Source organism: Emydura macquarii, unplaced genomic scaffold, assembly GCF_026122565.2.
Source record: "Emydura macquarii macquarii isolate MOO-44397 ecotype Brisbane River unplaced genomic scaffold, CSIRO-AGI_Emac_v2 contig_2184, whole genome shotgun sequence".
Lineage (NCBI taxonomy): Eukaryota > Metazoa > Chordata > Testudines > Chelidae > Emydura > Emydura macquarii.
The window spans coordinates 2,233,110-2,247,253 of NW_027132321.1; the positions used below are offsets into that span (position 1 = coordinate 2,233,110).

The 14,144-nt window shown below is 44.6% G+C and overlaps 1 long non-coding RNA gene across 1 annotated transcript in view; it reads right to left on the reverse strand.

Moving 5' to 3' along the window:
• LOC137160245 (uncharacterized) overlaps window positions 1-7,907 on the reverse strand; it is a 155,981-nt gene extending 148,074 nt beyond the window's left edge. Inside the window, exon 1 of the long non-coding RNA XR_010921821.1 lies at window positions 7,662-7,907. This is a non-coding gene — a long non-coding RNA (uncharacterized lncRNA). The remainder of the gene's footprint in view (window positions 1-7,661) is intronic.
• Window positions 7,908-14,144: the final 6,237 nt, after the last annotated feature.

A 14,144-nucleotide genomic window follows, 5' to 3' on the forward strand; every position in this document is an offset into this window, starting at 1 on the left:
TAAAGACCAAGGGGAAGGAAGACAAATACAGAGCAGTTAGCTGGCAAATGAGACATGACCTCCCAGTACACTACAGGGAGGCTGTGACACCACCACCAAGCTCTCATCATGCACTTCTTACCCTTAGATCTCAAAACACTTCACGAAGGTGGTCCGTATCATCTCTGTATTACATAGGGGGACAAGGGTGGGTGACTTGCCCTAGGTCACCCAGCAGGCCACTAGCAGAGTTATGAGTTGAACCAACATCTCCTAGTTCCATATCCAGGACTGTAACCACAAATTACTTATCTTGTAAGATCCTCAGATGGGGGATGTGTGTGTGTCATGTGTTGGTACAGCACTGGAGCACAAGGCGGGCCTCTACTCTGTGAGCGGGGTTGCTAAGTCCTACCACAATACACATAACAGAACTGCAGCCAAGAGAGGCTGTGGATGCCCATCAATGTAGTGTTGAGAGCTTTTACAGTTCACCTCATTCAGAAAAACAGCCCCAATCCCTATTCTGAGGATGTAAGTAGGATGTAAATGCTTCCTCAGCCTCATGCAGCACCTCTCCCCAAGGGTATATTTCACCAGAGGTCAATAGCACAAAGACTACAGAGCAGGACTTTGACTTCCAATGTCTTCTCCTGCCTAACTTATGGAGTTGTATGAAGTGATACAGGCTCCTTAGCCTTGAATTTCTGGGAGAAGAGAGTCCAGTGGTTATGGTGCTAGTCTGGGACTGAAGTTCTTGTGAGGATAAATGAACTAAAAAATTGTGAGGAGCTCAGACACCTTGGTGATTGGGGCCCTGTAAGTACCTAAGGTAGACAGGCAATTCCGTCCCTCTAGAAAGCATGAGGTCCCCGACAGACAGGTTATAATGGGGTTCAGGGAGGAACAGAAATCGTGTTTGACAGTATGCACCCAGCTATAGAAAGATTAAAACACTAACAGAGCTACCTAGGCTGCTGCACTGTCCCTCGACAGCTAAGAGAATTGCTCCATAATTAAGAAAGAATGACTAACATGAAGTCAGAAAAAAGTCCATTATTCATAGTTATTGCCCTTGGATTAGCGCAATAAAACATGCTTTACTCTAACTCCATAATAATTGCAGTGATTACTGAATTCATGTATCTTGGAGAGGCTACAGTTCCTTAAGAAATCTCATTATTTCATATGCCATTTCATTGAAATTATGTAATAAGCTAATTTCAACATTTTGATATTAAATAAATGTCTTTCCAAAAATGTGTGGTTTTTTGGGTCGTGTGATCGACGGGAGTATGTCACTAATGCAGACCTGACAGAAGTAATTGCCTTTAAAAACACTTAACGGTGACGCCAACTGCTAGTAAGAGAGCATAGAAACCATGATGTGGTCTTATCTTTACATAGCCCCATAAATACCAAAGGTTCCTAATGTGCATGCCGAAGTCTGCGCAGAGGAATCACATCACTAAAATGCAGCTCTCTCTAGGATGAAATGCAGCAGCAGTTTAACAGCTCACAGCAACACAACTAGAAAGTAGAACTCTGAATTTTAATGTTTTTTTTTTTTTTTTAAACTTCACTTCCCTTTATACCTCTGATACATCCCAAAAATAGTTCCTTTCCCTTTTGCATACCTTTCTGTTAATTGTAGAGATCACTCGAGTTTGGATTGGAAAACAGCTTTTTCAGCAGCTAGGAGAAGATACCTCCTGGGCAAAGCTGTTGCTTAAGGATGTGAAGCGCAACTGCAGAGGTCAAGAGAGGTCACAGGTCACATTGGAAGGTGGGGGTTTGGACTGCAAACCAGGGCAAACAAGTGCAGGCTCTGCCTGAGGCGTTAGCATTATGTAACATATTTTTCTTACAATTATTAAATACAAGCTCTTCCTTCTTTAATGAGACGAACACAAATCTGAATGGTTCAGATAGGTACTTGACAATTTACACTTCCAAAACGGGGTGACCATTTTAGCTATCGGGAAGCAATGACTTTGCATAGTTGCCATGTTAAAGCAGACTTTTTCCAGCAGCAGATGTTGGCAAACTGGGAGCAGCATTCACTTATCATTGGGAAAGGAGCAAGAACAGCCATTTCAGCTGTAGGCCAGTTTGAAGGCCACAGGTGACTAAGATGCATTGAAGCAAGCAGTAATGGAGAGAACAGTGACACAGGAGCAGATGCATGTTCCTTCATTCAGGTTACCTGACCGAGTGCTGACACCGCACATGAGTTACTTGTAGCAACAATTCCCCATTGCTTTACACTCTTGCACCATGGTGCAGTGGGCCCGCTGTGATCACTGGAGACTCAACCTGCTCTCAGGGAAATAAAGGGCAGTTTTGCCACCCACTTCAGTGGTAGCAATTCAGAATACTTAACTGCAAAACTGGCTTAAAACCAACTCAAAGCCATCCCTGCCCCAAGCTTAGGAACCTAATAACCAAGACTAGGCCCAAGATATCCAAACCCTAAGATATTTGATATTTTATCACTCAGCAATGGGTGATCCAGCCCTTTTTTGACCCCATGTTAAGACCAGGTTAAAAGACACCCCATTCAGTGCACTGCTTCGATTCACTGTGCTGGAAAGCCTGTCACACTCTTACCCCATTCATTAACTGACACTCTGCACAGGTAATTGGCAGGCTATGGAAGTACAAATTCAGTCTCACGTGTAGAGCATTCATGCCACATTTGTTCAGAAAGTCCATATAACCTTATATCAATTTTTACTGTAAAGTTAATCCTTAGTCTTACATCAAATGAATTGAAGCACATTAAGAAGCCAACCAGGCATATGAGGTGAGTAAAATTAGACAGCAGAACTGTTGCAAATCTAAGGCAATTTCCTCCCTGGCGCCAAGCTACACTTACACATTAATATTTAAAAAAATTAAATTGCTATTAAACTTTGACCAACTTTGTAAAATTAACCTATTTTTCATTCAGGCAAGAGTGCGCTTTTGACTTAGCGAGAAAGAATTCACTTAAACACTTTCTAGACCACCTCCATTAGGAGATTTAACTGTGATCAATAAGCTGTTTGAATTAATTATCTATTTGAAATCTGAGCGTGTTCCTGTGTGAACCAGCCAGCACTCTGCATTGCAAACAGACAGAACAGAAAGGATGGGATAGGACTGGGAGTCACTGCTGACATGAAGTTCACCCCGGTTCAGAGGGCCAGCATTAGGTCTATGCACTCCTTAGGCCTTTTGAGCACAGGAAAAGCATCCTTTGTGTTTGCAGCTTTTGGTGTGCAGAATACACCCCAGAAGGAGTACTGACTCCATCAATCTCATTTTAGGTCAGTTTATAGCTCTCTACTCAAGTAAAATTGAAACAGGAGACTAAACATAGCTGTGTTACAATTGTGTGCATAATTCTGTCAGCACTGGACAGGGTATTACGACCAAGAAGGTCCAGTATGTGCTGTGCTCATGCAGAACAATCCTCATTGTGAAAATTAATGCAACATGCACCTTCCCTCATCGAGGAACGTACACTCAAACTTCACTCTCCTTTGCACAGCTCTGGTGGAGTTTACTCCTGTGGAGGGGCCCAGCAAAAGGTCTATGCACCACCTACATACCATCTAAGTTCTAAAAACCTAGACCTTAAGTGGGGCTCCAGCCATTTGTTGGCTTTTTACACAAGTGCCATTTTCACCCGAAATGTTCAGCCTTTTTGCATAAAGCAACAGATTTCATGACCAAAAAAGTGCTAATGCAAAATACTAAAAGGGTATTTGAAGTCTGGTGGCACAGGATGAATTCATTCTTAACAGGAAAAGGTTTCCTGAATTTAATTGGATGAGCACGCATCTGGCAGTTTGTGAACATATGAAGACCCACGGCTTGTCATATTAGCAGACTTATTAGAATGTGATAGTGTTTCAATTACTGCAGCATATTATACAACATGACCCAGGATCACATGCTTCAGTCTTGAGCGTCTAAAATTAGGAGTCCCAATTCTATCTTTCAACTCATCAACAAGTGCATTTTCAGAGGTGCGGGATACACAGGATCTCATTGGCTTTACTAGCAGCTGTGCGGGCTTGGCACATTTGAGGGGAAAAAAAACCAGACCACATGTACTAGAAGCCCAAGTGTCCATTTAGGAGCTTAATGTTTGAGTATTTCAGCCCTAGGTCTACACATAAAATCCCATCCCATGAACATCTGCACAAAGCAGTCAGAGGCGGAGCCTGCTTTTTTGAGCTGGGGAGGTAAGCAGTAGGCTGTCCTGTACTTAGAGGGGGTACTTAGGGGGTGAGGGTGGCTGGGTTCTATCCCTAGTCATGGCACGGACTCATCATGAGCCAGTTTTTCATAAGAACTCAGCACACTGAGCCCCAAGAGCTTAAAAAAATCAGAACCCAGTGTTGGGCCAGTGCTTTTTTGAAGATCTGGACCACGTGACCTGGGGTAAATCATGTAGGCTTTTTGAGCTTCACATTACCCTTCTGCAAAGTAGGGCTAAGACCACCTAATCACCCCTAAAAGCACTGTCAAACCCTGTGACAAAGGGCAAACCATTACAGTGTTCCAAGCAGGGTTAATGCGGTTACACCTAGGTGGTGGTCAGGGTTTGGGGGTTTTTGTTTCAGATTAGGGGTTAGAGAGTTTAAGGGTTAGGATTGGATTTTAGTTTTTAATTCTGGGTTTTCCTTGAGAATCCTGTTTGAGATTAGTTCCTAATCCTTAAATTTGGGGTTGGGTTTCCAGGGGTTAAGATTAGGGTTGATTTTTGGGGTTAAGGTCAGGTTTGGCCATAAAATTTGGGATCAGTTAGAGTTTTGGGATCAGGATTAAGTTTAATATAATCCTCTGAAAGGTTTTTGGTTTTTTTTTTTTCCCCCCCCCCCTTTTATCATCTCTATTTTAGGTTTTAAACTGCTGCCGATCACTGTAGCATTTGACTCTCTTTCATGTCAAAAACCAATAGAAATAGCCAAGTCCTTAATGGATTCTCTGGTGCTTCTCCCTCTTGGTGGTCAAAATTCTGCATGGGATAGGTTGTTGTTGTAGTGGTGGGAATAAAAGGGGTGTTGACACTGAGTGTCACTTAAATTGGAAAGGTTCTGTCAAAAAAGATGGATAATACTCTAGATGATAGTTATCTATTTGTTTGCATTACTTTAGTGCCAAAGACTCTATGGTGCTAGACAGTATACAAACAGACCAAAGAGATGGTCCTTCAGTCCCAAAGTGATTTGTTCATTTTTATTTTTTTAGCTTGGGTTTAAAAGCCCCCATCTTGCAACAGCCAGGCATGAATCAAGATCAGGCGAAACCAAGTTTATCCAATATTAGCCCAGCTCTAATTGAGAGATCAATTGGAAATCTGCCTATTCATGCATGGTTTGCATAGCTGACAAAGCCACCTGAAGGGGCTGGAAAAATAAGTTCTGCCTCATTACAAAAGAAATTGCATCTAAATGAACAAACATCAGATAATAAAACTTTAAAATACTTGAAAAATGCTGCCCAACAGACAGGTACTCCAATGATGTATAGTGTACACCAGGCCTTTGACAAGGGTCACCCTTAATTATTCTTCAGTGAAAGGAGCTGAATTCATTTCTGACAGGCCTAAGTGTTTTTACTATGATGTGTAAATGCTAAGGCAGAGAATTAGCTAGCCAGAACCTAAAAACTGCATTGCTTTCATAGATTGGAACCAAAGTAATATTATGTATTGCAAATGAGAGGAATATTAGCTTGGCCTTTCTACATTAATTGGAATGGATTTTCAAGTCAGAAAACCCTTCAAATGTCTCCACTCCACCCCACTTTGGTTGGAGTGTCATTATAAAGTAAATGGCCTAGCCTGCAAAAGAATTATTGACATTTTTGAAGACTGGGGTAACAAACACTCCAAACACTTCAAGGCAATTGATAAAGTTCTCTTTAAAACCAGGTGATCAGACTATACTACAGCAAGACCTCATTTACCATTCATCTGTAGGAATGGGGGGAAATGGATTTTCTAGTTCTATACAGCAGTCCCTTGCAGGATCAGGTCCCAGATGTGAACAGCCCTCCTTTTATTAGCAGTACTACTTTGGCTTTGCATTTATACAGAACTTTCAGTCCAAGTTCATCCTAGCACATAAACAATACCATTTAAAAGCCTCAAAACACTCATGAAAGTAGGCACATGTTTATAGAATCACATGCAGGGGGCGGGGGGGAGAGAAACAAAGGCAGAGAAAAGAAGTGAGACAATGGTGTTTGCTCAGCACATCAGTGGAACAGTCAGAAATAGTATCCCTGAGTTTCGGCTCTCAGTCCCCTGCTTCAAACCAGTAGCTTTCCTTCACTTGTGCAAGCTAGCCTATGACCTATTTAAGTCCTACTTAACCCCCCAAATAGTATCTAGAACTTATGCTAGCTCTGTACAGGGGTGCATTTCACCCAAAGGGTTTTGAAACCCTTTTTGGGGAGGGAGGGGGGAGAGAAAGAAGAGGGATTCACACTTCTGTGAACACTTCAATTTCATCCATCATTTAAAATCTATTATTTTTCTGTGTATAAACAAATTTTCATTTTCTTAAAAATGAAAAAAAAAAAGTTCTGAATTCTCTGGCTATGGGACCAAATCCAGCCCTGAATTACACTGGTGTAAATCTGGAGTAACCTCAGCTCTCCTTCACATTACACTAGAGATACTGAAAGAAGATTAAGGGTCAGTGCCTCTCTCACATGCACAATTGGTGCACATGGTTGAAGGAATACAGTCAGCCCCACACCAGTCTGTGGTCTGCAGAATGGGAACAGGATAATAAAAGACACCCTTGAAATGGCAATAATGGTAAAATGATGTTTTGACAAGGAGGCTGTATTTCTCTGATTGGGAGGGGGGGGGGGGGAGAGAGAAGGAAGGGGAATGAAGTAGATGATGGAGGAGGTGTTGGAAAAACAGACCAACAGCTGATTGAGCTCCTAGTTAACAGATCCCAGACAAATAAGCTAGCTAGGAATTAAGTCTGTGAAATCTATTTAACTGTATTACAACTATCTTCACTCCCTCTTTTCCTTATGATAGAGGAAATCTCACCATCTCCTCCATTTTCCTCTAGATATTTCCACTGTAGCCTATTTGGAGTTATGCATCACGCAATATTTTGCTTTGAGAGACTCAAAATCTATAGGTAAAGATGCCGTAGGCGGCCATAGGGCTATTTGGAATCAGGTACTATTGAAGGAGCAGAGGCGTTGTCAGGTTAGATCACTGGTCTGTCTAGTCATGCAACCAGCTTGAGTAGTCTGGAGAAGAATACTTCAGTTTCAATGCACCTGGGCAGTTGTGCCATGCCACATGGGTGTGGAAATGCCTCTCCTGACCCACCTCATCCCTCAACGGGATCCCCCCACACACAAAAGGCTGAACTTAGCACAGCTCCCCCATCTCCAGCTGGGCACTGGTGAATGTCACACACTCACAAAGGCTGCAGAGCTCACCCACAACCATTACTGCTGTGACTAGACTTCCAAAGCCTCTGTTCCATGCAACCAGCAGGACTGGGCTCACAGAAGCCATCTACCAGTAGAGTCACTAGATTTGCCCCCCCCACTGCAAAAGAGGCTGTCTCTCAACACCCATGAGCCCAATGCATGCAGAGACCAGATCGAGAACTCAGCTCTCTGTACACCTGAAAGCATGTACTCACCGGTGACTTGCCTCCTCACAGCGGGGTGTGGCATAGCAGGATCTCACTCATGCCCCTTCCAGCAGTCGCTCAGCTCCTGCCACACTTTGCCTCTTCTTGTGATCCAGCCCTCCCCATCCAAGTCCCATCTCTTCCAGGGCTACAGGAAGTCCAGCAAACAATAGTCCCCATCCTCATGTCCCCTCTTCAGCCCTTCTCTCTACCTTCCCTCATCCCTGCCTTCTCCCAGAGCATTAATCGCCCTTATTAGCAGCTAGTAGAGTGAGCCAAGCCTATTAGCTAGGCTAGGTTGCAGTCCAGGGACCCTAGGATGAACAGCCAAGATCTGCTCCCTCAGACATTTTATCACCATCTTCCTGCCATTAACCTTCAGGCCTTTCCCCTAAACCCTTCCCTGTCTCCACAGCTCCCAGGGCTTCCACCCAGAAGGCCAATACCTACCACTAACTTAGAAACTTGCACTAAGGGTGTTCCTTCCCCTCTGGTCTCTGAGCCTAACTACTGCTCCAGCTGCCTTTGATCACCAGTTATATCTAAATACCTCTCAAGGACCCACCCTCTGGCTTAATTGGTCTCAGGCTGCTCTTATTCCATGGTTATCCACTGTGGCCTCTGTACACCCCCTCCCACGGTGAAATTAAGTGGTACATAGGCTTTATGCTAGCCCTCTGCACAGGGGTGAATTTCATCCCATGTGAATATTCATGCAGTGGAGACAAGATCAATAAAATTCAGGTTTAGCTGACTTCCCAATCATGTTTCAGGGCTTTGACTTGGGATGGGGCTAATGACCTGAAACACAACTGTGGAATAGGGAATTCCTCTGCTGTATCTTCAAATCTTTCGGAGGAGCACAGTGGAACTGCTGCTCCGGGGCCGAGGGGCTAACAAAGGGCCCAGCTGGGATACTCCCTTCCCAACAGCTCCAGAACTGTGCAGGACGGACGGACGGACACTCTCTCTTTCTCTCTCTAGGTGCAATAGGATCCAGCTGGTGTCTTTCCTTCCACCCACTATGTGGTCTGGGGGGGGAGAAATGGCAGCAAGCAGCAGCCAGACTGCAGCTGGCAGGAGCTGAAGCAACCAAACCAGGGAGCTCTGGCCGTTCCAGTTGCAACTACAGAATGTTTTCAGCCTGTCTCTGCCCGCTGCAGAGGGACTGTCTGTCCAAAGCACCCCCCCTCACACAGTCTCTTCACCCCTGCTTCCGACCACACCTCTTCCTCTTATTCTCTGCTTGCCTATCCTGTCCCCATCCCAGTGTTCATGCTGCTGGAGGGTTTATCCCTGCCCACACTCCAGGGCTGTCTGATCTATTTAGATGGGGAGCTCTTTGGGCACTATCTACTACTGTGTTTGTACAGCTCCTACCAGACTCGGGGCCCTGATCCATGAGTGGGGCCTCCCACTGCTGCAATAAAAAAAAATGGACAGGCCTTTGTCTTTGCAATCTCATTTTCACCCGGGCTGTAATAGTCATCTTAGAATGTACATGTAGGAGCTAGAATTCAACCTTGACCCCTATGGATGCCTAGTTTAAACATGAAAAACTAGGTCACCCCTTTGGCTCAGAGCACTGGTCCTTTCTATTTGTAAGAAATCGCATCAGAAGCCCTTTTTTCCATTATCACTCAGCCAAATCCAAAATACTGGAGCTCTGGTCTGTTTATTTATCTGCACAGAAAATCAAAGCAGGTTATCCAGGGACGTGATGTCTGCTTCAAGAGAATGATGCAAGTCTCATTCAGGGGAAGCAAAAGCAGCAGTTGAGGCTGACCTGTGCGCCCAGGGACACCCTGTGAAGCAGTGCAGCACGGAGGTATTTGAGACAGACATCAATAGAGAGAGACATTGCGTTTCCTTGCACATTGCTAATTGTGTAGGCCAGTCTTGCAATGAAAGAATATTTTTAACCAAGACATAAGTAACAACAAAATAGGTGTGTGACATTAACAACTTATCAGTACTCACTTTTGCAGTTCTGACTTTTTATTCTGATTTGCTAAGGATTAGGATGAATAGTTAAAATGCCATCTTCCTACTGAAAGCTTTTATGTAAAGTTTCAGATGACATACAGTAAAAGAACCTTTCATTATGAACAAAAGATGCCTGTTAAAGGCAGACACCCACTCCTGCAGCACGCCTGGTGCAGAAGCACAGTTGCATCTCTGCCTCAGTTTCCCTTTAGGGGTCATCAGTAAATTCAATGCGGCTTTGTCAGTGTGTTCTGGGGTGCAATCCAGACTAGGGATGGGCTGTGTCACTGCTTGCCTTGCAACCCTGGGTGCTTTAAATCAAATTTATTAACTAGAGGACATAGGTTAAGTGATACCAAGTAAAAGAAATAAAAGTGGAGGTGGTTACAAGGAAATGAAAGTGCAAACATACATCTAAAAGTCTAAAACTTAATTGAGCAAGGTCCAGGCTTTGTTCAAGAATGTTTCTTTTGCCAATTATACTTCTTTCCAGCCATGGCTGACTTTACCCCTGCCATGACCTTCCACAGAAATACAAGATGCTGGGTTCTCCTGTCTTCCTAGGTGAAAGTAGTTTTCTCATCTAAATTCAGTTTTCAAGACTTCAACACAGGGTCATGTGCAGGAAGGTAAATGTGACCCCTTTTGGAGGAGCATGATCTATGCCCTCCCCCCTTCACCTCAGGAGGAGCTCTCCTCGCCCTCCCCCCCCCCCCCAGGACCTTGCTCTTTCCTCCCACCCCCATGGCCTCAGGACTGGGAGGAACTTGCTCTTCCATCCCCACCACGGCACCCTGGGGGCTGAAGAAGTTCTGTGCCCCCAGTGATTACTGGGGGGACCTGTGCCCCTGCTTTCCCCCTCCTTGTGCACTCTCCTGCTTCAACCCCCTCCCCACAATTGAAGGACCCATCTTTCCTAGCTTGCAATAGCTCTGTTCTCTTGTAGCCGTCTAGTGATAGACACCAAAGATGGCTTCAGTCCTTGCTTATATCTTCTAAAGTTCAATGACTGTTTCAAGAGGCAGGCTGACCTCATGCCGTTCTTCTCTTCCTGTGGGCTGTCCACTCCCTCTATGGAAATGGAACATCCACCCCTTTGATTTCCCCATGCTTAATTTACATAGGAGACAAGTAGATAGCTGTGATACTCACTCCTGGCTGGAAGAGCCCCGTTCCTCTCTTTGTTTGGACACAGACCACAAACCCTAATATCAATGAGTATCCATAATTCCTTCTATCAGAACATAAGAACGGCTACACTGGGTCAAAGCAATGGGCCACCTAGCCCAGTATCCTGCCTTCCGACAGTGGCCAATGCCAGGCGGTTCAGAGAGAATGAACAGAACAGGTCATCCTCAAGTGACCCTCCCCCGTTGTCCATGCCCAGCTTGTGACCAGCTGAGGCTAGGGCCACAAAAATAGCATGAATACCTACATTTACGATGATATTAATCACCAGTGTGTCATAGGCTTTCATAAAACACCTCACCTGATAAACTTTTGTAATACAGTAATATTGTATACAAGCAGTTGAGGCACTTGAGGTTCAGACCCCCTGTCGTTATAGCCCAGCTAAAGTTTCTCTTCCCTGCTGGACTCTGTCTCCTCTCCTACTTGTTAGCTTTGCTTACCTAATACGTACATGAACCGTCATGGTCTCTGCCTGGTCTAAACACATCTGAGTCATTGTTCCAGCATACATCCATAACTCTTAGTACACACCATGTATACACATCACATAATATGAATGGTCAGCAACATATATTTCCCCGGGACACATTACATGACCCCTTTTAGATACAGATTATAACCCGAGTGAGTTGGGGTTCACTGAACGGGTCAGGCCAGATGAAACTGATTGCTTGATACCCAGGAGTGCTTTGCCCTCTGGCACCGGATGCTCTGAGGGTCATGCCTCCCCCTTTACAAAGCTGCAGGAGCAATCACCACTGGCTGACTCGGGGGCAGCAGATCAGAGCCCTCTTCCCTGGACAGGGCATCTGCCACCCTATTTTCTTTCTCCTTTGTTTAGAAGAAACCTGTTTTGTCACCTTTGTCTGTTTAAGGTCTCCAGGTCAGAATATCAGAGAGTATCCATAATTTCACCTGCAGAGGTATTGCAGACATGTCACAGACACATGAATGACCAGCGTGGTGTTAGCTTTCAAATGCCATGTGACATGTCACCTTCTACAGCAATATCATGCTGGCAGGGTGGGAGGTGTAGTGAGTATGCCAGGCCTGCTAAGAGCTGCAGACACAGAGTAGTGAACCACAAATGGGCCTGTGTGTCAGAGGCTCATGTGTCATGAACAGTGCCCCTGTGGGAGTCTAGTTTATTTGCTCCACAGTCACCCCAGTGTGCAAACAAGCCTTCACTCCAGCCTCCAAAACAAAGCCCAGAAACCAGTAAAGGCTCATTTAAGCCCTATTTTGAGGGCTTAAGTGATGCAAGGGCCTTGCATTGTCCCACTGCACTGGACTGAGTTTCATTTTCAATCTATTTCACCAGCTGCCTGGGGCTCATCTGTAGCATTCAGCAAGTAGGAAACTTACATTAAAGTATTATGTTGAAAGTTGCTAATGGCTGTTATCAAGTCAGTCTTTGATCCCAAGCCAATCACAGACTTCATTAACGTCAACGGCTGGGCCAAGCCTGCTTTCAGCCTGATCAGCTACGGGTTTGAAGAAATTGCATCTTGCAGTGGTTTCTTTTGGATGTTGACAAAAGCTTTAATCAAATTGCTCCAGTTTAAAATAGCACCTTGCTCAGGGAATGTAATGTTAATGTAAGCCCGCACACCTAGTGAACTTCAGTAACTTCTCATTGGTAATAGGCGGGTTTGGCTTTAACAGCGCTTGTATTGGTTTAGCTTTCTTCTGTGAGTAAGACCATTATTCAAACGAAACCAACAAAAACCCTAACAAATCCAAGGGGGGGAGGGGGGAGCAGCCTTGGCAACTCTTCAGTGCCCAACACAGCAGGAAAGATGAGCCCTATAAAGCCACCTGTCTGTTTGGAGCACCTGCTGTGCATATCTTTGAAGTCTGTATTGCTCGGTGAAAAGCAGGCGACCATGGATACTGCCAGTTTGTGCCCCACTGGTCAGATTTAGGGTCAGGCCTAATGCTGGCAAGGTCACTTCCATGGCACTGAGATTTATTATTTACAGTACTGTGAAGCCAAGAGCCAATTAAGCACCTTTGTCTTTCACCATTTGTGCAATTCATTTTTATCTTCTCTATCAGCACAATAAGGCTGGTTAAGGGGGGAGACTAGTTGCTGTGGTTACTTGATGTGACAAACTCTTCCAGTTGCTCCTTGTGCTGTGTTGCATAGCCTAGGATAAATTAGGATTTGTTGGTTTCAGGGAGGAGAGGGGGAAAGAGGGTGGAGCACAACTCTCCATAGATGCACACGCCCTGAAAAAACATAGCGGGAAAGGGTTGTCAAAGAACTGGTATTTAATTTCCTTTCATTTGACTGTGTGTGTGTCCACCTCAAAGAAAGCTTAACTCTGAACTCTACTGCCCAAGTGCAACCCTGTTTTCTCCTTGTGAAAATTAAAGACATCTATTTATTCTTCAAAAACTATGGATAATTTCAAATCCTCTGGTCTTCAGAATCTGCTACAGAGGTAGGAGGATAGGATAATTCTCCCTGTGCAGTCTGCCTAAATTATCTTCACCTTTCAAAGAACAGAAAATCGTGAAGTGTGTCTATAGAGGTGAAATTCATTCTCACACACAAGGCCAACACTGCATTTAGAGCCTCAAATAGATATTAAATATGACTCCAGTGTTGCGAACACCACATACTGCTTGTCTGTACAAGATGTGTGAGAATCTCATCTTACGTGATGCTGAGCACAGATTGTTGGCTAGTGTAATAGCAGCACTGCGCAGTTCCTGCAGTCACTGATCTTCCAGCCCATTACTCTGTAAAGATCTGTGGGATACAAAAGCCTGGTCTACAATTAAAATTTAGATTGACATAAGTACATCCACCAAGGCTATGAAAAATGTCTCACCCCAAGTGCTGTACTTAGGTCAACTTCCTCCCTGCTGCAGGGGTGGCTAAGTTGAGGAAAGAATTCTTCCGCTGGCCTAGCTACTACCTCTTGGAGAGGTGGCTTACCACACTGGTGGAAAAACCTCTTCTGTCAATGTAGTATGCAGCTACAGTGCAACGCTACCCCCAGTGTAGCTACAGTAGCATTGTGGGGCGCTTGGACCCCCTCACCTGCCTCTCTTCCCTAGAAGAATTCTATGTTTCAAGCGTTTTTGCTCAAAGAAGTCAGTTTCAGGAATAAGCTTCTTTTCAACCACCTCTCACAAGGTGCATCATAGCAACATCCCACCTGATCAATAGCATACTGATCACCTGTCATAACATACCATCATCATTTGGCTGCAACATCCCGTAGTGAGTAGGCCTATTAGCCTGGCAATTGTAGCAGCCTCGGTGCAGACCTGTACTGGCTCAAACGTGAAATGAATGTGAGC